This window comes from Grampus griseus (genome assembly GCF_964374135.1).
Source record: "Grampus griseus genome assembly, chromosome: 12".
Lineage (NCBI taxonomy): Eukaryota > Metazoa > Chordata > Mammalia > Artiodactyla > Delphinidae > Grampus > Grampus griseus.
The window spans coordinates 29650047-29673603 of record NC_139006.1 but is presented as its reverse complement, the minus strand read 5'-3'; the positions used below and the strand labels follow the sequence as shown (position 1 = coordinate 29673603).

General features: G+C 43.1%; 1 protein-coding gene across 1 annotated transcript in view; it reads left to right on the top strand.

Annotated features, from left to right (window-relative positions):
* The first annotated feature begins 2309 nt into the window (after positions 1-2309).
* RALBP1 (ralA binding protein 1) overlaps positions 2310-23557 on the top strand; it is a 45262-nt gene continuing 24014 nt past the window's right edge. The window contains exon 1 of the mRNA XM_082668514.1: positions 2310-2426. The gene's annotated coding sequence lies outside the window, so the exon portion shown is untranslated. The remainder of the gene's footprint in view (positions 2427-23557) is intronic.

Genomic DNA, 23557 nt, shown 5'->3' with positions numbered 1-23557 from the left:
ATTTATACTATCTTTGTGTGCAGAGGAATTGTTGACTGTGTCATATAACCAGCGCTGAAAGTCTTTTCCACAGTTTCTCTTTAAGTAGGAACCTGTATTAGTCAGGACCTTTCAACATTTAGTAAAAGAAATCCAACTGAATTAGTTATGAGTTTTAGAATTTTGAGATACAGAAAACCCCCCAATAAAACTTATTTAAACAATACAGGAAATTTATGGCTCACAATTCTAAACAGTCTATAGGATCGTCTACAGGACAGGTCAGACAGGTGAGGTTTGACAGTGCAGCTCTAATGATGCAACAAACGCAAGGTTCTTCTTCTTAGTGCACATTTGACAGTACTGACTTCGTCTTCAGCCTCTTTTGGTGCCTTTCTCCTAAACCCTGTCTGTTCAGGCTTTCTTCTTGTAGGAGCAAAACAGTTGCCACCTTTCCAGACCTCATAAATTTACACCATACCAGAAGAGCAAGGATGCTGCAGTTTACTAGAAGGCCCAACCCAAGTCTCGGTGGGTCTCATTGGTTCTGACTGGGTTACAGGACCATCCCGGAAAGGCTCAGCCACCAGAGGGAACGATTATGCTGCATAGCTTAAATGGGAGGAATGAACCTCAGGAGGCAACCAACAAATTTGTGTTAGGCAACACAAATTAGCCCTAAATAATAAATAATTGCATTGGCTTACCCAGCTAGGTTCACATCCTCAAAGCACTTTAAAAGAGCTATACAAACCATGGCCTCTGAGGCTGAAGCCAGTCTTCATGCTGCCAACTCCCGGATTCTCTCCCCCTCCTTTCCCCAACCCCACACTCCCGTTTTGGCCTCATTCATTGCTGCTGCAGAAAGCCCTCTTTACGTTGTGAATAACATGGCCATCAGCAGTTACCACAGTAAAACGCTATCTTCTCTCCCTTTTCTGTGTCCATGTAGCAATTTCCAGCAAGGGCTCAATAGTGCCCAACATGGGTCAGTGCCCATCCCTTGGCCCAATCATTGTTGCCAGAGGCAGAGTATTGTACCTGGCAAGGTAACATGCCCATCCCAGTGGTCAGAGGACACCGTTCTGTTGCCAGAGGGGCAATAAGAAAACTTTTCAAAAAGTCAGAAAACAATGGCTACCACACACAGACCATCTTGGTATCTAATTATGGTCTCTTCTTGAATGTCAGGCGGAGGGGGCTGAACTTGACCGAGTAAGAAATGCAGGGTACGAGGGAGAGATCTATTGTCAGACTGGAGGCAGGCTGCTTTGGGAGGAACTGGGCAGGATGGAGTAGAGGTCAGTCTAAACATGTAATGAAGTTGTAAAGAGAGTATCGCACGCAGGAATGGAAGTGATTGGGAAGGCCCATCCATCCCCAGTCTTATCATCCCCCTAATAAAACTGCCAAACTTTATGACACAAGACACGTAAAAAGATCCCTGATTTCCAGCCATGCATTAGCAGGACAATTCTTGAAGCCTTTGTGAAGGATTTCCGGAGGAAATGCGGTCATTTCCATCTTCCTCTAGATCCAATTCTGTCTGCAAGCTAACCGTGCAGAGGGCGGCTCTGATTCAGGACCTCCTCGGTACATGGTGGGGACCCCGCTGCGCCGCAAGGACCAAGGGAGGTCCTCGTCGACACCCATTTTAGGAACGCTGAGGCCAGTCCCGATACAGAGTTCTAGACAAGTTTCTCCTCGGAAGCCCACGGCGCTTCCTGCATCCAAGCCCCCAGCAAAAGTCCCCACCCCAAGCCAGACTCCCCTCCCAGCCCGGGCCACGGAGAGCCCCACCCAGCGGCGGCTGGGCCGGCCTCCGGGCCGGTTTAACTGGTTAGGGCTGAAGCCCGCGGTGCAGAAGGTCTGCGCCTCCGTAGCTGGGGAACAGGCTGCCCGAAGCGTGGACAGGACTACGTCTGCCCTTCTCCGGACCTCGACCGGCGCTGCCCCCAACGGTCCTCGCGGAGCTCGCGCGGGTAAGCGCGCGTCCTCCCGTCCCCCGACCACCAGAAACTGCGCAGGCGCCGGTGGAGCTCTGGCGCGGCGCGTTCTCTCGCGCGCTCCCGGGTCTCCCCAGTTGGCCCCTCGGCCGGGCAGGCGCCATGCTTCCTGGGTGTTGTAGTGCGGCTCCCGGCGGAGGGCCGCCTGCGGACTGGGCGCTGGGTTTCCGAGGACTACCCATCCCAGCATGCCCCGCGCGGGGGCACAGGGCGCCGGCCCTGGACGGCCCCGGCCGTCAGCGCCGAGAGGAGGACCCGGGAAGCAGGGTGCAGCGGGAGGAGGGAGTGCGCGTGCGCTCTGGGCCGGCTCGCCCGGTTCTGTCCCAATCATTGTAAACAGGCGGAGGCTGGGGCGGGGTGGGAATGGGGCGCCCGAGGCCGGCCGGGGGCGCAGCGCAGAAGGCGGCCGCGGCGGCGGGTGGTCGCGAGGCGGCGGCGCAGGTCAGTGGCGGGCGGCGGGGCGGGTGGGGGTCGCGGCGGGGCCCCGCTGTCCGAAGCCGTCCGCGCGCCTTCTCGTGGCGTCTGTCAGGCGGTTGCGGGGCCGGGCTCTCGCGGGGCGGCTGGGCGGGGGCGTGGCTGCCGGGGGCGGCTGGTTCTGGCGGCTTGTCCGCGGCTCCGGCCCGCCCTGCCCGTTTCTCCCGCTCGCTGGTCGCGGCTCTTGGATCTGGGCGGGGAGGGTGGGGAGCCGGGCCCTACCCGGGGCCCGGGCCTCGGACGGGGGAGAGGGACTCGGTCTTTTACATAATCGCGGCCGGGATGCTGACGGGTCTCCGGTGCGCGCCCGGTGAGGAGGGAGGGCTCGTGGAAGCGGCGGGGCTCCTGGGTGCTGCGAGGGCATCGGCAGAGCCGAGTTGGGAATTCTTTTCACAACTCCTTGTCAAGCGGGCTGGCGCCCAAAGGCTCTTATGGAGGTCAGCTGGGTGCGTGTGTGTGTGTGTTTATCGTTGTGAGAGTGAAACAGGTTTCGCCAGATATCCCACATCTCAGCCTTACCTGAAGTCCTTATGCTGCTTCAGGTTTGGGGATTCATGACTCCAGAGCCTCCGTCTTGAGCAAGCAGAGCATCTTTCCTCTAAGGCCTGATCGAATGGTTGAAAATAATTAAAATGTTAACTCGAGTTTTGAACGTGCAGGTGCAAATACCGTCGTTTGGACGCTGAGTTAACACACCGACGAGCCTCATTAGGAGAGCTTTCACTCAACGTTCTGTTGGGTGGAGCGGGCTTGTCCCCGCGCTGCAGTACTTTGGGTGGCAGTCCATCATGCTGGGCGGTAGTTCACAGAATATTCAAGTAGCGATGATGAGGAACAGGCCCACTTGTGGTTTGCTGGCCACGGAGGCAGCGCTTCTAAATGAATAAGTGGGTCTGGGAATGAGAAAGGTAACTTCACTTTCTGCCTTCCGAATTATCTTGGTGACTTGATAATTCCTTTCTGAGTATCTTCCTGAGAATGAGTGATTGCTGTAAACTGTATTGGCAAGTAGTAGAGGTAGGAAGGAAGTTAGTAGAAGGGTTTCCACTTTTCAAAGTGACCCATAGATGTAAGCGAGGTGGGCTAGTTTAACAGTGACCGTTGGGAAATAATTCTTTAAACAGAGTATCTTGAAGCTATGCGACATAATTTACTGTCTCTTTAAAATAGTATTTCTCATTTTAGATCTTCCAGGGACCATTTCTCCCCTACTTTAGAAAAAACAGAAGTGGTATCAGAAAGTGCATATTAACTTTAATTTGTACAGGTGTTTGCTTGGCAAGGAGAGGTTGGGCCCAGAATGTAACGCAAAAGTATGTTCTTTCTTTTTTGAACGAAAATGTCTGATAGGAACTTAGGTTAGTATATGTAGAGGGAAAAAGGGAAAATGCAGGTCATTTAGTGTAATTTCTGTGCAGCAGGTACTGTGGAGACTTACAGATGCATGAGGCAGTGCCCCTGCCTTCAGGGTGGTAAGACTTTCTCACTTACTTGAACTTCCGCAAGTACAATATGTTTTTAAGGTTGCTTTGAGCGGAGGAAGGACGGAGAGTGCAGTGGGTGTTCAAAGGAGGCAGTGGTCTGTGTCTTGAGGGAAGAGGAGGAGAGACTGAGCAAGGGGCAGTGGTCAGGAAAAGCGTATGGGAGAGGATGAGAGCAGTGAGTATACAGGCTTAGAAAGGATGGGCATTTAGGCGGGAGGAGCAGTGTGAGAAGAGCGCGGGAGTCCGAACAGAGTGAGTTGTAGGATCTGCAGGTGCGGCTGATGAGGGCCGAGGGTGGTGGCAAGATGTGAAACTGGGGACGTAGGCAGAGACCAAATTAGGAGTAGTCTTGTAGACAGGTGATGTAAGTCAGCCTAACCTCGAAGCAGACAAGAGTCACTGAGACAGGATGAAGAAGAGGTCTAAGCCTCTCAACCCATTGTAACTCCTTGCTGTGTGTCAAGCATTGTATTAGGTGCTTTATACTTTATGTCCTTGAACCCGAAGAAGGTTTAGGCATGACTGAGGCAGAAATCTTGGGAAAGGAAAGGAAGGCCAAGGGAAAGTTGGACAGGAGGAGAGAGAGCATCGCAAGAACGGGAAGTTGTTCTCTGCAGCTGTAGGATTGGGCTTACAGGGTAAGTAGCATACGATAAGGGTGCACAGATCAGTCCTCAAGTACTTTGTGCTATTCTGAGGATTCTCGAGGGCTTTTCCTTTAGATAATAAGAGAGCTTATGGATTTTAACCAGGAAAGAGTCATGATAAGGTTTTCATTTTAGAAAGACCATGCTGGTTATTGTAGAGTATAGATTTCAGAAGGGATGGAGGGACAACAAGGAGGATGCAGGAAGACTGGTGAGGAGTTTTTGTAATAATTGAGGTGACAGGTAAGGGCCTAAACTAAGGTAGAATCAGTGGAGATGCAGAGGAATAAGTTAATAGCACAAATATTTAGGAGGCCGAATTAATAGGGTTCAGTGACACTTGGATTTGGGGAGTGAGAGAGAAATAGTAGGATAAGATGACTTGGATTTTAACTTAGGTGATTGAATAGACAACAAACGGTAAAGTATGCTGAGACAGGGAATTCAGGAAGAGGAGCAAATCTGGGGAGGAACAGTATTTTAGCTTTTGGATACACTGCATAGGAGTTATCTGTAAAACATCCAGGTAGAAGTGCTTGTGTGTGGGTTTGGAGCACAAGAGAAAGGTCTTGATAGGAGAGTCATCAAGCTATCTTATAGGTGGTTCCTGAAGCCTTTGATTTAGGTAACACGGCATAGGAAGAGTTTACTGATGGAGAATGGTCCTGGAAATAGGCGATGGAGGGCAATAGCATTTGAAGCCAGAGAGAAGAAGAACTGGAAAGGGAAATTCCTATGTGTTGAGAAACGCTGAGAAATCATGAGGAGATGTTGTAGAAGCCCAAATGGGATCATTTCAAAAGGAAGCTATACTTCACAACTGCCTCTCCAGAAAAAATAAGAATAAAGGAAGCTGTATTTCAAATGCTTTGAGAACTCGAGTGAAACATGGATTTTTAGGAGTCTGTTGAATTTGATAACTAAGTGAGAGCAGTTTCTTAGCATCCTACTTAATGCTACCATTTGGGGAGGGAGCTAAGTTTGAGTTGAGTTAATGGGAGGTCAGAGAGCGGAGAAAGCAAATGTAGGTTATTTCAAGAATAAACAAATCTTAGCTGTGAAGGGAAGAATAGAAAGAAGTGTTAGCAGAGGGTAATAAAGGGTTAAGAAGGGAGTTTTAACTTGGCAAAGACTTGAGCCTGCTTTTCTTATAACAGCTTTATTGAGATATTCATATAACATAAAATTGATCCTTTTAAAGTGCACAACAATTCAGTGGTTTTTCGTGTGTTCAGAGTTGTGCAACCACCTCTACGATCAGTTTTAGAACCTTTTCATTACCCCTCTTCTTCATTGTCAGCCATTCACCATTCCCCCTGCTTCCACTCACTAGCAACCAGTTATCTACTTTCTGTTTCTGTGGTTTTGCCTATTCTGGACATTTCACGTACATGGAATCATGTATGTAATCATTTGTGACCGACTTTCTTTACTCAGCATCATGTTTTCAAGGTCCGTCTATATTGTAGCAGGTGTCAGTACTCCATGCCTTTTTATTGCTGAGTAATATTCCACTGTCTTGGTCATACCACATTTTGTTTATCTGTTCATCCATTGATGAACATTTAAGTTGTTATTTACTTTGTGGCTATTATGAATATTCCTAGTGTGAATGTGCAAGTTTTCGTGTAGAAATATGTTTTCATTGTTCCTGGGTATATACCTAGGAGTAGAATTGCCGGGTCATGTGGTGACTTTTATATTGAACAGTATGAGGAACTGCCAAACTGTTTCCCAAAGCAGCTGCACCATTTCACTGTCCAGAGTAAGGACTCTGATTTCTCCATATCCTCACCAACACTTGTTATTTTCTGGTTTTTAAAATTTTAGCTATACTGGTAGGTGTGAATTGGTATCTCATTGTGGGTTTGATCTGAGTTTCCCTGGTGGCTGATGGTGTTGAATATCTTTTCATGTGCTTATTGGCCATTTGTATATCTTCTTTGGAGAAATAGTTATTCAAGTCCTTTGCCTATTTTAACATTTGTTGTTCATCTTCTTGTTGTTGAGTTGTAAATGTTCCTTTACATATTCTGGATGCTGGACCCTTATCAGTATATATGATATGCAAATACTTTCTTCCATTCTCTGGGTAGTCTTTTTACTTTCTTGTTAATGCCCAAGGCAAAGGTTTTAAATTTTGATGAAGTACAATTTATTTTTTTTGTTACTCATGATTTTGTTATCATATCTAAGAATCCATTGCCAGATCCAAGGGCTTGCAGATTTACACTATGCTTTCTTCTAGGAGTTTTATTCTTATATTTAGTTCTTAGTTCTAAAACCTTAGTTTAGGTTGTAGTTCTTATATTTCGATGTTGATTCATTTTGAGTGAATTTTTGTATATGGTCTGAGATTGGGTCCATTTTTTGTGTGTGGAAATCTAATTATCCCATTCCCATCTGTTGAAGTGACCATTCTTTCCCCATTGAATAGTCTTGACACCCTTGTTGAAAATCAATGGACCGTAGATGTTTGGGTTTATTTCTAGACTCTTCAGATCGACTGTATAGGTCTATATATTTATCCTAATGCCAGTACCACGTTGCTTTGGTTATGCTAGTTTTGTAGTACCTTTTGAAATCAGGAAGTATGAGTCTTCTAACTTTGTTCTCCTTCGTTATTTTTTTGTGGCTATTCAGGGCCTGTTGCAATTCCATATTAAACTGAGGATCAGATTTCCATTTCTGCAAAAAAGGCTGTTGAAATTTTGCCGTGAATCTATAGATCACTTTGAGTTACAGCAATACATTGTTGTCTTAATGATACTGAATCTTTCAATCTGTTAAAAAGGGGTTTATTTAGGTCTACTTTAATTTCTCTCAGCAGTGTTTTGTAGTTAGCAGTGTATGCCTCTTTCACCTCCTTCATTACATTTATTCCTGTTTTATTCTTTTGGCAGCTAATGACCAGTCATTAGCTGACCAGTAAGCTAACAGAACAGAGGCTTCAGCTAATGATTGGACAGAGATTTCCTTAAACATTTAGTACCAAAAACATCTCCCGATATTTTCAGAGGGGTGCTGTGCATCTCTTGGGGGTGTACCTTCAGTACTCAACCACGTTACAACTCTGTCTTAGCTTTCATTTCCTGTTTGTACAGAGGTCAAGGTCATCCAGAGGTGAGGGTGGAGGGCTTTCTCGGGTAGGATAAACTCAGTGAGATCCACCGGAGACACGTCAACTAGTTTAAGGACAAAGACAAGGAGAGAATTTTCAAAGTAGCAAGAGAGAAATGACTCATCACATACAGGGGATTCTCAATATCATTATCAGCTGCCCTCTCATGAGAAACGGTAGAAGCCAGAAGGCAGTGGGATAACATAGTCAAGGTATTGAAAGAAAAAAACTGCTAACCAAGAATTCTTCGTCTGGCAAAACTCCTGAGCATGTACATAGCCCTGCGCGCACATGTTTCTCCTAGATTTCCAGGAATTTGTTGAAGCTGTTCAAGGTCCTTGTTCCCCAAAACACCTCTCAAGGTTTTGGTCCTAGTGTTTGCCCCAGCTGTTACCTGATGCTTCAGGTGGTAGCAGCTAAAACTTCTGCCAGCCCCCTAGTGGCCTTACCCCGGGGGTGGTGGTGGTGGTGGTGGTGATGGTGGTGGTGGTTCTGAGTTAGCAGCATTTAGGTGAGATAAAGCAAGCCTTTTCAGCAGGTAGGTCTTCCAGGGAGCCTGGAATAATAATTTCAGTTTGTTTGCAAATGAGGTTTGTTCTGCTGAACCAGTGCTGGGAATGTGGGCTGTTAGTTTCAAGGGTGCCACTGATCTGGGAAGCCCAGGATAGGACTAGAGAAAGTTAAATACCACAAAGTTCTATGTTCTTAAGGAAGATTCAGCTGTTTTTCTTGAATAAGTGCTCCCTGGATTGCTGCAAGCTTTTGCTTAGTTTCCAGTGTTGTGAAAAAGTTGATTCTGACCAAGTTTAGGTGCTTTTATGGAGGGGTGAACTTTTGGAGTTCTTAAGCTGTCGTTTTACATCACTCCATCTGTTTATTTAGTACTCCATTTATTTTTAGGCTGCCTCTGTCACTATAGTTCAAGTGAATTTTTTGTAGACAGCATATAGTTGGGTTAGTATTTTCTCTTTCTGTGTTCTTTGCTTTTTTCCTAAGGACTTTGAGGTGCTTGTAGAGATGTAACATAATAAAGGTTTTTTGGCTATCATAATCAGTGCTTTGCTTACTTTTGTGTATTTGGGGGCTAAGGTTTTTTTAAAAATTTTTATTTATTTATTTATTTTTGGCCGTGTTGGGTCTTCGTTTCTGTGTGAGGGCTTTCTTTAGTTGCGGCGAGCGGGGGCCACTCTTCATCGCGGTGCGCCGGCCTCTCACTGTCGCGGCCTCTCTTGTTGCGGAGCACAGGCTCAGTAGTTGTGGCTCACGGGCCCAGTTGCTCTGCAGCATGTGGCATCCTCCCAGACCAGGGCTCGAACCTGTGTCCCCTGCACTGACAGGCAGACTCTCAACCACTGCGCCACCAGGGAAGGGGAGCTAAGGTTTTAACAGTGAATTGCTAGGTCAGAATATTAATTTTTGGTAGGTGTTGCTAAATTGTCCTTCTAAATGTAACAGTTTACACTTTACCAGTAGCGTGTGAACGTGTCTCTTTCTTCAAACCCTCCCATTGTTGGGTATCAAACTTGTTCATCTTTAGAAAATTGGTGGGTAAAAAAGAGCATCTTTTAAATTCCCTGTTTTTTCATTTTAAAAGTATTTGTGTGCTTCATGTTCAAATCCTCAACCGTTTTTCTTTTTTAAAAATTAATTTTGAAAAGTATTTGTCATGTCTAGTGCCAGTATTTTTTCTCTAAGTTTCTTCTTGGCTTCTTACATTTGTTTATGGTGTTTTTTAAAATGTGCTTACGATTTTGCGAAGGTCTTTTAAAATGGGGGTCAAGGAAGGAAAAAGCAGTAAAACTCTTCCTTTTTCACACTTTTATGGGGTGGGGGAGGATATAGTTTATAAAATCTCAAGTTTTGTCCAGATATTTTTATAATGTTTTGTATAGTTAATAGCAAAGTTAAATATTGATTAATAATTATTATTGCTACTTACTGAGTACCAGGAATACCATTTTGTTTAGTCTTGGCAGTGCCATGCCAGGTAGATGTCAGTATTTACAGATAAGGAAGCCCAGCTTATGAAGGGTGATGGTACTTACTCAAGCCTACGACTGTGCTGTATTACTTCCTGTTTACTGTATTCTCTCTCCATCAGGGTATCTCCCAGTTTCTTTACTGAGGAATGGGGGCCTGGGTGAGATGGAAATAATATGATTGTGTTTTCCTCAGCCATTAAAGATACCACTGAAGAGACCACACCTTAATATTTTCTTGTATATTCTTCCAAAGGTGTTTTATACACATACAGGCAAAGAATGTGTAAACATGTATACATTCTCTTCTAAACAGTCATGATGTAAATTGTGGAACAAGGCATTTATTTGTTGAGTGCTTACTGTCTACCAGGCACTAGGCCTGTTTCTTTACATTTGATCAGTTTGAGTGAAGCCCTTCAAACTTCAAACTGATCACCTTGAAACGTTGTACAGATATTTAAATATGAAGCTTTTGCCTAAAAGGTAACTAAAAACAAAAATGCTAGTAGAACTCATTTGGAATTGCTTCAGAGCTGATACCTTGATATAATGAAGCATGACCCTTCATTCTCAATTGAAGGTTAAATTAATTCAAAAGCACTACAAATTGAAAGCCAGATATTGTGACAGGTTGAGAATAAAAGTGCATGCCATTGCCATTGTTTAAAAATGAGGTATGTTTTTCAGTTATAAAAACAGTGTTTTTGTGTGATTGGGACTTTCTCCTTAATCTTTTTATGAATAAGCTCTTTCGCCAACCTGCCAGTGATAGGTGCCTTTAGATAAATATATTTGGATAAGTAACTACTCTTGAGAAAAAGGAGGGAGAGGGAGATGAGGGAAGAAAGCTCCCCTCCCCCCCCCACTGGGAAGAAAGCTTTTAAAGGAAAACTCATAAATTGAAGCTGTAATTTTAAGATGTTAGCAATTTTCAGTTGTTCCTTCCAAAGCAGAAATAGCGAATCAAGAACTTTGACTTTCTAGGGAGTTTCCTGGTGGCCTAGTGGTTAGGATTCCAGGCTGTCACTGCCATGGCCCGGGTTCAGTCCCTGGTGGGGGAACTGAGATCTCGCAAGCCGCGTGGCATGGCCAAAAAAAAAAAAAGAACTTTGACTTTCTGTGGAAAACTATGGGAGAAGAAAGTGTGAATATAAAAATGAAGAAAAAGCTCACTGAAGTCCATTTTGTTATCCCCCTAGAATGGTAACAAGCAATTAAAAAGCAGCAGATACCATGCTACATTTTTCAACTAAACTTAGCATTTTAAGAAAATGAGCATATTATGACATCAGATTTTGCTTCCTCAGGTTACTTTTTTTTTTTTTAGGTTACTTTTTTTTAAAATTCAGACTTTATTTTTTTAGAGCAGTTTTGAGGTCACAGCAAAATTAAGAGGAAGGTACAGAGATTTCCCATATGCCCCCAGCCTCACACGTGCACAGCCTCTCCCGTTATCAGCATCCCCCACCAGATGGGACGTTTGTTACAAGTGAGGACCTGACATTGACATGCATTGCCACCCAAAGGCCATAGTTTACATTACAGTTCACTCTTGGTGTACACTCTATGGGTTTGGACAGATTTATAACAACATGTATCCATCACTGTGGTATCATACAGTATTTTCACTGCCCTAAAAATCTTCTGTGCTCTGCCTGTTCATCCTTCTCTCCCCCTCCTCCCCCACCCCTTAGCAACCATTGATGTTTTTGTTCTCTCCATAGTTTTGCTTTTTCCAGAATGTCATGCAATTGGAATCATCTGTTATGGAGTCTTTTCAGACTGGCTTCTTTTACTTAGTGATAGGCATTTAAGTTTCCTCCATGTCTTTTCATGGCTCGAGAGCTCATTTCTTTTTAGTGCGGAATAATATTCCATTGTTTGGCTTCTAGCACAGTTTTATTTATTTATCCATTTACCTACCAAAGGACATCTCAGTTGCTTCCAAGTTTTGGCAGTTATGAATAAACATACTTCTGTAAGTTAGCTGCTGTCAACATCCATGTGCAGGTTTTTGTAAGGACATAAGTTCTCAACTCCTTGGGCAAATACCAAGGACATGATTGCTGAATTGTATGGAAGGAGTATATTTAGTTTTGTAAGAAACTGCCAAACTGTCTTCCTAAGTGACTGCACCGTTCTGCATTCCCACCAGCACTGATGAGAGTTCCTGTTGCGCCACATCCTCGCCAGTGCTTGCTGTTGTCAGCGTTTTGAATTTTGGCCATTCCAGTAGATCTATAGTGGTATCTTATTTCTTTCTTAAGGTCATTTTTTTAAAAATTTGAGGTATAATTGACATGTAACATTATATTAGTTTCAGGTGTGCAACATAATTATTTGATATTTGTATATATTGTGAAATGATCACCACAATAAGCCTAGTTAACATCTGTCACCACACATAGTTACAAAAAAATTTTTTTTAACAATTTTTTAAAAATCTAGATTTATTTTAGTCACGTTCATTGTTGTTTTAGTTTGTAATTCCCCAGTGATATATGATATGGAGCATCTTTTCATATGTGTATTTGTCATTTGTATATCTTTTTTTGGTGAGGTGTCTTCAATTAGCTTGTTTTCTTATTGTTGAGTTATAAGAGTTCTTTGTGCATTTTGGGTAATAGTCCTATATCAGGTATATCTTTTACAAATATTTTCTCACAGTCTGTGGCTTGTCTTCTCATTTTTGGTCTTAAGTCTCTTAATTTTTAAGTTCATCCCCCCACTCTTCCTCCTTCCCCTCTCTTTTTCTTTGGTATTAACTAAAGAAACTAAATTGCATATCCCCAGATTTTGAGGCTTAATCAGATTAAGTTTTCATTAGTTTATTTTTGCGAGGCTGGTGTGATTTTCTCTCTTTTTTGTCTGTGTTATTAGCAGTCATTGATCATTGCCAGTATCTATTTTTAAATTGCTTATTAAGTGGTGACAGTCTTTTATTTCTTTCTTTATTAGATGGAAGATTTTGATAAAAAGAAACTTCACTGAACAACACTTTGTATAGCAGATTCAGGATAAAATAAATGCTTCCCCCCCCCCATTTACTAGTTATTCCAAATAATTACATGGTTCTCTAGCATCCTCCAAAGTGACCAATGAATTTTATTTTATTTTATTTTAGTATTTTTTTTTTGTGGTAAGTGGGCCTCTCACTGTTGTGGCATCTCCCATTGCGGAGCACAGGCTCCAGACGCGCAGGCTCAGCGGCCATGGCTCACAGGCCCAGCCACTCCGCAGCATGTGGGATCTTCCCAGACTGGGGCACGAACCCGTGTCCCCTGCATCGGCAGGCGGACTCTCAACCACTGTGCCACCAGGGAAGCCTGAATTTTATTTTTGAGTATCATTATGAACTCATGGATTTAAATATACTTGATACTTTATTTCATGGCAGTTATTAATTTTATTGGCACTAATATAGTCCCATCTTTGGCCAGTGGAAGCTTCTTCTAGTTGACTTCTGAGTCCTTTTGTCTTGATTCCAAGCATCTTTCATAACGTCTTTCTTTTGTGACACGATATTTCAGCCTCATCTTATACATATCTTGTTCTTAGACCTGGTGTCAGCCTAATGGAAATGCTTAATAGTATGCTGAATTATGTTGTTAGGCCCACACAACTAAATTCGTATTTATGGCTTGGCAATTTAGTAACCATTTGAAAAAATAGTACACGATAGCTGGAAGAGAAAATAAATTATTTCACTCTTAAATAACTAAAATTAGTGGTCTGTGTGTGCCTATTGGACACCACACAGCTTATAATACTTTGCAATCAGATTGGACAGCACCACCCCTTATTTCTTGTTCCATGTTGATTTTTTTAAAAAATAAATTTATTTATTTATTTTTGGCTGCATTGTGTCTTCGTTGCTGCATGTGGGCTTTCTCTAGTTGTGGTAAGCGGGGGCTACTCTTCGTTGTGGTGCGTGAGCTTCTCATTGCGGTGGCTTCTCGTTGCAGAGCACAGGCTCTAGGCGCGTGGGCTTCAGTAATTGTGGCACACGGGCTCAGTAGTTGTGGCCCTTGGGCTTTAGAGTGCAGGCTCAGTAGTTGTGGTGCACGGGCTTAGTTGCTTTGTGGCATGTGGGGATCTTCCCAGACCAGGGCTCGAACCCGTGGATTCTTAACCACTGCGCCACCAAGGAAGTCCCCCATTTTTTTTTTCTTTAAATCATAGCTACCCCAGAAAACCCAGCTTCACAGAGGTATGCTGTTGAAAGGAATGTGCACAGTCTAATGTTGAAACTGAACTTCTTTTAGCTGGTAGTTTGTACAGTGTCTGGCAGATGTTGAATACCGCTCTGTTTCCTTCAAATGTAAGCTCCCCGTGGCCGGGATGAGTTTGCTTACAGTGCTCTGGGTGCCTCCGCACACTGGGAACCATGGACTAGATACTTTTACCCAGTTTCTGTTGTAACCAATGGTGTGCATTTTAAAAATCATTAAATAACGTTTGTTGGTCTCCCCCGGCCCCAAGTTAACTTCTAATTTACTATTTACTTGAGAATAGATTTTGTGATTATGCAATGTGGCAGGAAAGACACCACCCTCCCCCCCAGCCAAAGGATATATCATTACTTTAAAAATGTGCTGTTTTACTGATAATACCAAATGATATTTATTGTTTTTTTTATAAGAAAACTTTTTTTTTGTCCTCTGAATTAGAGTGACTGCTGATGATAGCACCTTTGATTTTGTGTAAAGGCAATGTGGACTTTTCTCCCCATACTTAATACATATACATACTCTTTGATTTGGAGAGCTGTATGTAGAACTGGATTGTGTCCTCTGCAGCCTTTCATCCCAGGCAGAAGGTGGGATTATTTCTGGCTGCTAGATCCTGTATGTTTTGGCTGCTCATTTTCCAGCACCTGGCATTCTGATCCTCAGAGTTTGAACGTTCACTTAAATAATGGACATAATCTGTGCCCTTTAGATTTCTGTTTCATCTGGACATTGATTTTTACATTTTGCATTATATCAGTGTCCTAAAATAACTTGTGAATTTTTCTGTTTTCTTATCAGTCATGTAAAAGTTATTGTCAGCCTTAAAAAGACATTCATACGTTCGTATTCATTATGATGAACTTCGGAATTTCACATCTTTTAAACTGATTTTACACACATATCTTATCTCAGGCATATTGTTTTAATCAGTGACACTGAGAATGTTGAGTGGAAAACATTAAATCACTATGTCATTCAGTGAATTTCTGTGAGTGGCATGTGAGGTGCTAATTGAAAGTTTATTTGTTTGGATAAGCCCCTGGGGGTAGGGGAGAAACTAAAATAAAGATTAAATTTGATGATCTATAAGGAGAGTACAGAAAAGAAACAGTAACCCAAGAGTAAAATCTCTACTGAAGTATAGACCTAGGCAAATGCTGGAAGATTTGAAAGGACTAATTATGTAACAGCCTAATGGGCTGACAGTTGGTCTGTGGGAGTGTGCATGAGAAATTACTCAGTCCTGTAACTGTGTGTACTGGTCTGCATCACGGGGCACACGCCATAAACCTCGCACATATTTGCATGGTGAGGATTTCACCGTGAATGATAGGAAACCCTCTAAACCTTATCTGCCTCGTCTGAAGGATTATTTGTCTCACCTCAGTTTATAAACTTAACATTTTTTTCTTGGACAGTAATATTCATGTTTTAAGAAAAATCCCTTGATGGGGATTTCTCTTTGTATACCTGTTCCCTAGAGCATATAAAACTGTCTCTAAATGAGAAGAGCAGCTTACTGGGCCTCAGTGGTTTGTAAAACAGTGTGGTTTACGCGGAACACCTGCCGTCTTTCTGGCAGTCTGGGATTTCGGTACCCGTCCGGCGGAGAACACCAGTGTGACCGGGCTCCACGGGGACCTCGGGCTGTGAGTGAGGAGCTGCCCAGCACACGGTGCTTCACACGTGTCCCTGTGACTCCACTGCCCGGGGACTCCCGGGAGCGTGTGCCTGGTTCCTTGTGCCTTTTCCTTTGTTTTTTTGCTTTGTGTCCTTTCTCTGTAATAAATCGCAGCCGTGAGCATGACTGTGTGCTGACTTATGTGAGTCCATCTAGAGAATTGCCGACCCTGCGGGTGGTCTTGGGGACCCCCAGCCCAGTTTAAAGACTTGCACTATTCCCCGCCTCGCTCCTGCACCCCTCTCGGTCTTAGTTTTTTCCTTTCAGCTATTTTTTTTTTGGTGTTTATTTCCTTTATCTAAATAATATCCTTAAGCTGCTGTTTTTGAAGATAGCAGTTTTGGATGTCTTGTGTTAACCTAGGTGTTAGGGTAGATGAGGATTTGGGTGTCTCAGACCTTCGCCGGGCCCCCTGCCCCCAGCCCCCCAGCATCATCCTGCCCTGCACGGTGTTTGATTCTGTCAGCACCCATCGTTTTCATGGTGATGATCACACAAATACTGTGTAACCCTGAGCCAGGCAGTAGACTACAATTTCATTTTCTCATCTACCTTTTCCTTTTTCTTAGAGTTAATGGTTATCTCTTATTTTTATTTGCTTTTTACTCTGTTCTCATGACAGATATATTCCAAAAGCTCCAGCGGTTCTTTACCAGGTCTTACTCTTCTTTTCCGCAGTCAGATGTCTGTGACTCCCTTTGTCCTTGGAGCCCTTCTTCCCCTGGGTCACAGGGACTGTGTCACTAGCTGATCACAGGCCTGCTTTTCATGGGGTTCCTTGCTGCCCATCAGGGTCTCATTTCAGGGCATCAGGATTCTTGAACAAGTGTACGGGGGGAGTACAGTCCTTGCCACTGTGTGTCTGGAACGTCTTTATTCTACCTGTGCACTTGAATGGTCCTTGGAACTAGCTGTCTTGTCAGAGGTTTGAAGATATTCCTTTATTGTCTTTAAGTTTCCAGTGTTCTTGTTGACAAGTTGATCATGATCCTTTGTATGTAAGTTGCTTGCCCTCTTCCCTGCCTGCAGGAGTCTTTCAGGATCATCCTTCTGTCCTCTGTACCCCAAAACCTCATGATGTGCTTTGGCGTGGGTCTCTTCATGTATGGTGTGGGGCGGTCCCTTGTGATCTGGACACTCTTGTCCTTTAATTCTGAGAAAATTTGAAGAATAAGAACGTACTGGGCGTGCAAATACTGCTTACAAAGTTGGACATTCCCAGATGGTAGGTTAATGCTGGTTAGTGTTCAGTATGTGAGGTACTAATGAATCAGTGTTTGGATTCCCTTGTAGAGATTTGGGTTAGAGACTTAATTTACAGATTATTTTTAAAAACCGTAAAAATGAGGAAAAGCTGCTTCCAGTGACTTACAGCCTGGTATTTAATAAAGAAAGTTTATAAATACTGGATTTGCTTAACTTGTGAACTAGTTAAGCAAGCTATGGGTTTTCTGGACGAGGCCTTTTTCTGTGTTGAATTATCAAGTTTAATAAATCATTGGAGTTATTCTCAAAAGCTCATTTCAGGAGACTTTAATTTAGCAATCTGTCTTTCCTACTTATATTGTTTTGTCCCTTTGCATGGGTGAATGATTATTATTATGTGTGCTGATTAATAGTGGTGCATGAGCAGAAAAGACTATTTTAAGAACAATGCATATCCTAGTTCTTTGGAGGAGTGGATGTTTTTAAGCAATTATTAAGTTTGAGTCTAGTTTTATGACACTTTTTTTTTTGGCTTTACCTCAGTTATAACTGTCATAACTGTTCTTTTTATGTGAAAAATTTCATTTCAACGTTATAATTTTGGGGGGTTCTAAAGTAAAATTCCAGATGTATGGTTTTTGCTGTATACTTTTAATAGTTTTTGTTAGATATTGCAGAAGTAACCTTTTATATCTTCAGTTTTCTCTGGAGAGAGATTTCGCACAGGTACCAGCCACAGGCTTTCAGTTGAGAAAGACTGGAAGTAGACATTCCTGTTGTAGTGATTTTGGGTGTGGGGGGAGGTGGGATGCTGAAGGTAAAGGTGGGAGTAGCAACGTTTGAGAAGGAGAGTTCATATTTTTTAATGGCTCATGATCATCTCTATATAGCTTCCATAGCTTTTTTTTCCCCCCATCTGAGGGATTTTATTGATGTTATTAATTTATTTTCAGTGATATGCACAGTTTAATGTTTTTTTGTGACGGCTTGGGTAGATCTAGAGGGCATTATGCTAAGTGAAATAAGTCAGACAGAGAAAGATACCGTATGATCTCACTTGTATGTGGAATCTAAAAAACAAGACAAGCAAAACAAAATGAAAATAGACTCATAGATACAGAGAACAAATGGGTGGTTGCCAGAAGGGAGGGAGGTGGAGGGTTGAAATAGGTGAAAGGGATATTAAGAGGTACAAACCCCCTGTTATTAAAAAAAAAAAACAAAAACCTCCAGGGATGTAACATGCAGCATAAGGAATATGGTCAATAGTATTGAAATGACTTTGGGGACAGGTGGTCACGAGACTTACCAGGGTCCTCATTTCCAAACGGTTGTAAATGTCTAAGCCCTGGTACACCTGAAGCTAATGTAAGAGTGGTGTTTCAATAGAAGAAGTTTCAACAGATGTATACGTGTATGTAGCCCACATGCCTGTCAAGAGACAGAACGTAGCCATCAAACCAGAAAGTTCTCTCGTGCTCCTTCGTGCTCAGTCCCTGCCTCTCCCCCACATCCCCACAACCACATGCCTCGATTCTTTTGACAGAGGTGAGTTTGCCCGTTCCAGAACTTCCTATAAATAGTCGCACCTTATGTAATCTAGCGTGTCTGGTGTGCTGTCTTTTGAAGTTCATATGTTCTCTTCTATGTATGAGTAGTTTGTTCATTTTAAAAAACGCTAATATCCCATTGTGTGAACATATTACAGTTTGTTTATCCAGTGTTACTGGAAATGCAGGTGTTTCTAGTTTTTATCTGGTATGAATAAAGTTACTTGGATCATGTCTGTGCACGAACATATGTTTCCATTTCTCTTGGGTAAATGCTTAGGAGTGGAATTGCTGGGTCATATGGTAGGGGTTCAGCTGTAAAAGATGCTGCCAAATATTGATGCTTTTCCAAAGTGGTTAAATGGTACATTCCCACCAGCAATATATTTAACTTTCCAGTGCCCCACATCCTCACCAATGTTAGGAATTGTAGTTCTGTTTGAATCTTAGCCCTTCTAGATGGTGTCTGTTGATAGCTCATTGTGGTTTTAATTTCCATTTCTTTGATGTTTAGTGATGTGGAGCTTTTTTGTGGGCTTATTGACCAGTCATATATTTTCCTTTGTAAATTGTTTGCTCAACTCCTTTGCCCATTTTTGTTTTGGATTGTCTGTTTATTGTTGAATTGTAGGAGTTCTTTATATATTCTGGGTGTAAGTCTTTCGTGAGGCGCGTACACACAGACGGACACACACATACACACAGTAAATTGTTCTCAACGTCTTTGCCTTGACTATTCATTTTCTTCATAGTGTTTTTTTTTTTTTTTTGCGGTACGCGGGCCTCTCACTGTTGTGGCCTCTCCCGTTGTGGAGCACAGGCTCCGGACGCGCAGGCCCAGCGGCCATGGCTCACGGGCCCAGCCGCTCCGCAGCATGCGGGGTCCTCCCAGACCGGGGCACGAACCCGTGTCCCCTGCATCGGCAGGCGGACTCTCAACCACTGCGCCACCAGGGAAGCCCCATAGTGTCTTTTGATGAGCAGAAGTGTTTGCTTCTGTTAAAAAGTCGACTTTGTCAGTTTTTAACTTTATAGTTAATGCTTTCTGGTCCTGTCTGGGATATTCTTCTCCCAAGGTCTCAAAAATATGTTTTATTTTAGAAGTTTTACAGTTTTTAGCAGTTAAGTTCTCGTGTCTGTGATTTATCATGAATTACACTTTGTGGGTGATGTGATGGAGGAGCTCACCACCTCTCTTCCCCACATGGTTATCCATGCCACTTGTTGAAGACTTTCCTTTCCCCCCGAATTCCTTTGGAACCTTTGTTGACAACCAGTTGACTGTGTACATGTGAGTCCCTGTGAATTTTCTGTTTTGTTCTTCTAACCTGTCTGTCTGTCCTTGCTCCAGTGCCATGCTGTCCTGATTACTTTTCTGTGGTGTTTGGCTGAAGTAGACCACTATTATCTGAAAGTTTTCTGTCTGGCAGAGCTGTCCCTTTCTGGTCGTTCAGCTGGAGAGGGCAGGCTTCTGTTGTTGTTTTTATCTGAGCCCGCCCGTCTGTCTGGCTTCTTTTGCTCTGAGTCTGATACGTAGAGACAAAAAGAAAACTCAGGGACCAGTGTTGGTCCTCGGATCCCGAGGTCCCTAGCCTGTCTGCCTTCTTGCTCTACCTGTCAGTCTGTTGTCTTCTCTTAGCTGTGTTCACCAGGAGGAATAGGGATACGTATTCTTTCTTAAATGTTTACAAATTTACATCATTTCTCCTTTTGCCTCAGGAGTAGGAATTCCTAATTTTTTAATTTGTTTTATTTTCTTTCCTTTGGCTATTTATGCTGAAATTTACTGTGGACCATTCGAGGCCTCCCTCTTCTGCCCTCTTATTCAGCGAGGTTCAGGCTTGCTGTGGCTCTCCAGTGCTCAGAACAGTCCCAGCGCCAGTGTGTTCTTTCCTCTGAAATCGCCCTCTATTCGGGCCTCACTCCTTCCTGTGTGCAGATAGCCGCTCCCCTTCCGTTCCTCCCAACTGTGGCTGAGTCAGGTCAACAGCTATTTCTCTGGAGTAGTTTTTGCAAGATAATCTGTTCAGTGCGTCATGAACAAAACTCTCTTCTTTGTCAGTTCAGTGTGGAGACTGAACTGTAAGTCACCAGCTGCTGTAGCAGCACAGAGCAGGGAATGGTCCAAACCCGCCTGGCATTCTGTTGTTCGCGGTCCTGCCCTCATTCCTCTTAGCCCCAGTGTTGTCACTTCCTGGCCTTGGACTTGGTGATGACCCATGTGTGGTGCCTGAGCCCCTCAGCTTGGCTCCAGTTGGCTCTCAGTTCAGAGCCACCTTGTCTTTCAGTGTCTTTTGTGTTGCTTCTTCGTGAAACTGCTCCCGTCCAACTTGTCTTCTTGCCGTTCTCATAACAAGCCCCACATTTCTGCTTGTGTCTGTAATGCCCTGCTCCTCCTGGCATGTGTGCCCTCTTGTGTGTGTGTGTGTAGAGGGCAGGTTACTGGAAAGAATGTGTGTTTCGAGTCAAGCAGATCCCAGTTTTATCTCTTGCTGTGTGGCATAGGGTAAGTTACTTCACTTCTCTGAGCCTTAGTTCTGCAGTTTGTAAACATGGAAAAACACTTTTCTCACAGGACATATAAGGTTAGTTAATGTATATGAAAGTTCCTGAAGCCACAGGAACTCAAATAAAATGTGGGTTTCCTTTCTTTATTTCTGTAATTAAAAGTTGAGGCTAAGGGCTGGTTCCTTTCTTCTCATCTTTGTGTCATTAGCCGACACAGCCTGTTGAGAACATAGAAGAGACTAATTAGATTGTTAAGTAAACAAACATCTGACTACTTCCTCTGCAGCCTGTGCTGTGTGAAATGCTAGGACTCGCGAATTATTGGGCAAGATGGCCCCGTGCTCACAGGTCATTAAAGCCCAGCAAGGCATGTGCAGCGCTGGAGGTGTGCTCCACGCATTCTGCGGGCACAGGAAGGGGGCATGGCTTAGACTGGGTGGGGTGGGCATGAGGGGGGATTCCTGGAGAAAGTGTGGCTGGTTCTTGATCCTTTTTTTAAAACATTTTTTTTTAGGTATAATTTACATACCATAAGATTCACCCACTTAAAATGTCAATTTACGGTTTGTAACCATCACCACAGTCAAATCTAGACCGTTTTCATCACTCCAGAAAGATTCCTTGTGCCCATCTGCAGGCTTAATGTTAAAAGATGAGTATGAATTGGCCCTACAAAGATCCTGGAAGGAGGGCTGGGTTCCAGGGCGTGAGGAAGACAGCATGCAGGGAGGCGTATGACATGGGTCCGTGGGGACAGGATGCCCGTCAGTGGTCTGTCTGTGTCGAGCTATGCTCCTTCCCCGCACCTGTGCTTTGGCTTCCCGGGTCTTTGGACCTCAGTTTCCTCACCTGTGATGTGTAACTGATAGGCTGGTGGGATCTTGGCTCTCTTTAAACTCTCAAACCTGGGCTGGTCAAAACCATCCCTTCAATTAAGGGAAGAATAGAATGTACTCTTGAAAAATAATAGGACTTCCCTGGTGGCGCAGTGGTTGGGAGTCCGCCTGCCGATGCAGGGGACACGGGTTCGTGCCCCGGTCCGGGAGGGTCCCACATGCCGTGGAGCGGCTGGGCCCGTGAACCGTGGCCGCTGAGCCTGCGCGTCTGGAGCCTGTGCTCCGCAACGGGAGAGGCCACAACAGTGAGAGGCCCGCGTACTGCAAAAAAAAAAAAAAAAAAAAAAAAAAAGCCAGTCAGGGCCTATGAAGAAAACCTAAAAAATTACAGTGATGCTTACAGCTCCTTTGATGGAATTTTTCCTGTTTAATGTTTTTCCTGACTAGACAAGCAGTAATGTATACTGGGTATAAAACTTATGAAATGCAGAAGAGTAAAAAGATCACTTATAATCTTATAATTCACAGATAATTATTTTTAAAGTTCCCTTGTTCTTACAGTTTTTTGCATATGTTTATTTAAAAATTGATATTGTGCTATAAATAAAATTGCTTTCCCCACACTATTAAATATTGTCAAAAACACAATTTTTATGAGACTAAAAAAAGTGGCCTGTTCGTTTAAAAAAAACCCCAATAACAGTAATACAAGTAATAGATGGGCATGGTAAGGCTCAAAATATGTAGAAAGGATAAAATAAAGAAATCTTTCTCTCCCCCCCCTTTTACAACTTCCAAGAGTTAACAGTTGTTAACTATTTCAGAAGTTGCATGTTGTGTGAGTTTATATTCCATTATTTGGATCAATCATAATTTAACTGATCTTCCATTGATAGCCATTTAGATTATGTTGTTTGTGCTGTCACAGTGCTAAAATGCGTATTTTCATGTACACATCTTTGAATTCTTGTAAAAGTATATCTGAAGGATAGGTTCCTAAAAAGAGGAATTCTTGGATCAAAGAGAGCACATTTAAAATTTTGATAGGGACTTCCGTGGTGGCGCAGTGGTTAAGAATCCACCTGCCAATTCAGGGGACACGGGTTCGAGCCCTGGTCTGGGAAGATCCCACATGCCGCGGAGCAACTAAGCCCGTGCGCCACAACACTCTAGAGCCCACGAGCCACAACGACTGAGCCCACGCACGTAGAGCCCATGCTCTGCAACAAGAGAAGCCACCGCAATGAGAAACCCACACACCACAACAAAGAGTAGCCCCCACTCGCCACAACTAGAGAAAGCCCGCACGCAGCAACGAAGACCCAGCACAGCCAAAAATAAATAAATAAATAAATATATTAAAAAATAAAATTTTGATAGATATTGCCAAATTGGTTTTCAAAAAAGATTGTGCTGGTTTACACTTCAGCCATCAGTGGATATTCTCCCAAATGTTTGATCACATCCTTACCAACACTTGGTATTAATCACCTTTTTTGTTCTTTGCCAGTCTGCTGTTAGAAAAATGGTAACTTATTTTGTTTTTAAAATTGTAATTGTACTTGAACATTATTTTCATGTGGATATTAGTCATTTTTCTATGAACTGCTTCACATTCTTTGTGTAGGTGTCTTGATTTGTTGAGATTTTCATTGATTTGTGAGAACTCTTTGCTTTTTAGAGAAATTAGCTCTCATAATTTACACATCTTTTTACACATTTGTTTGTCTTTGTTTATGGTCAGAAATAGCAGTCTTATCACTTGTGTTTGTGGATTTTTAAAATTGCAAAATCACCTTAGAAGTGAGTGCAAAGAGAAACAAGTGATTCTAATAGTTTTTCAAATTAATA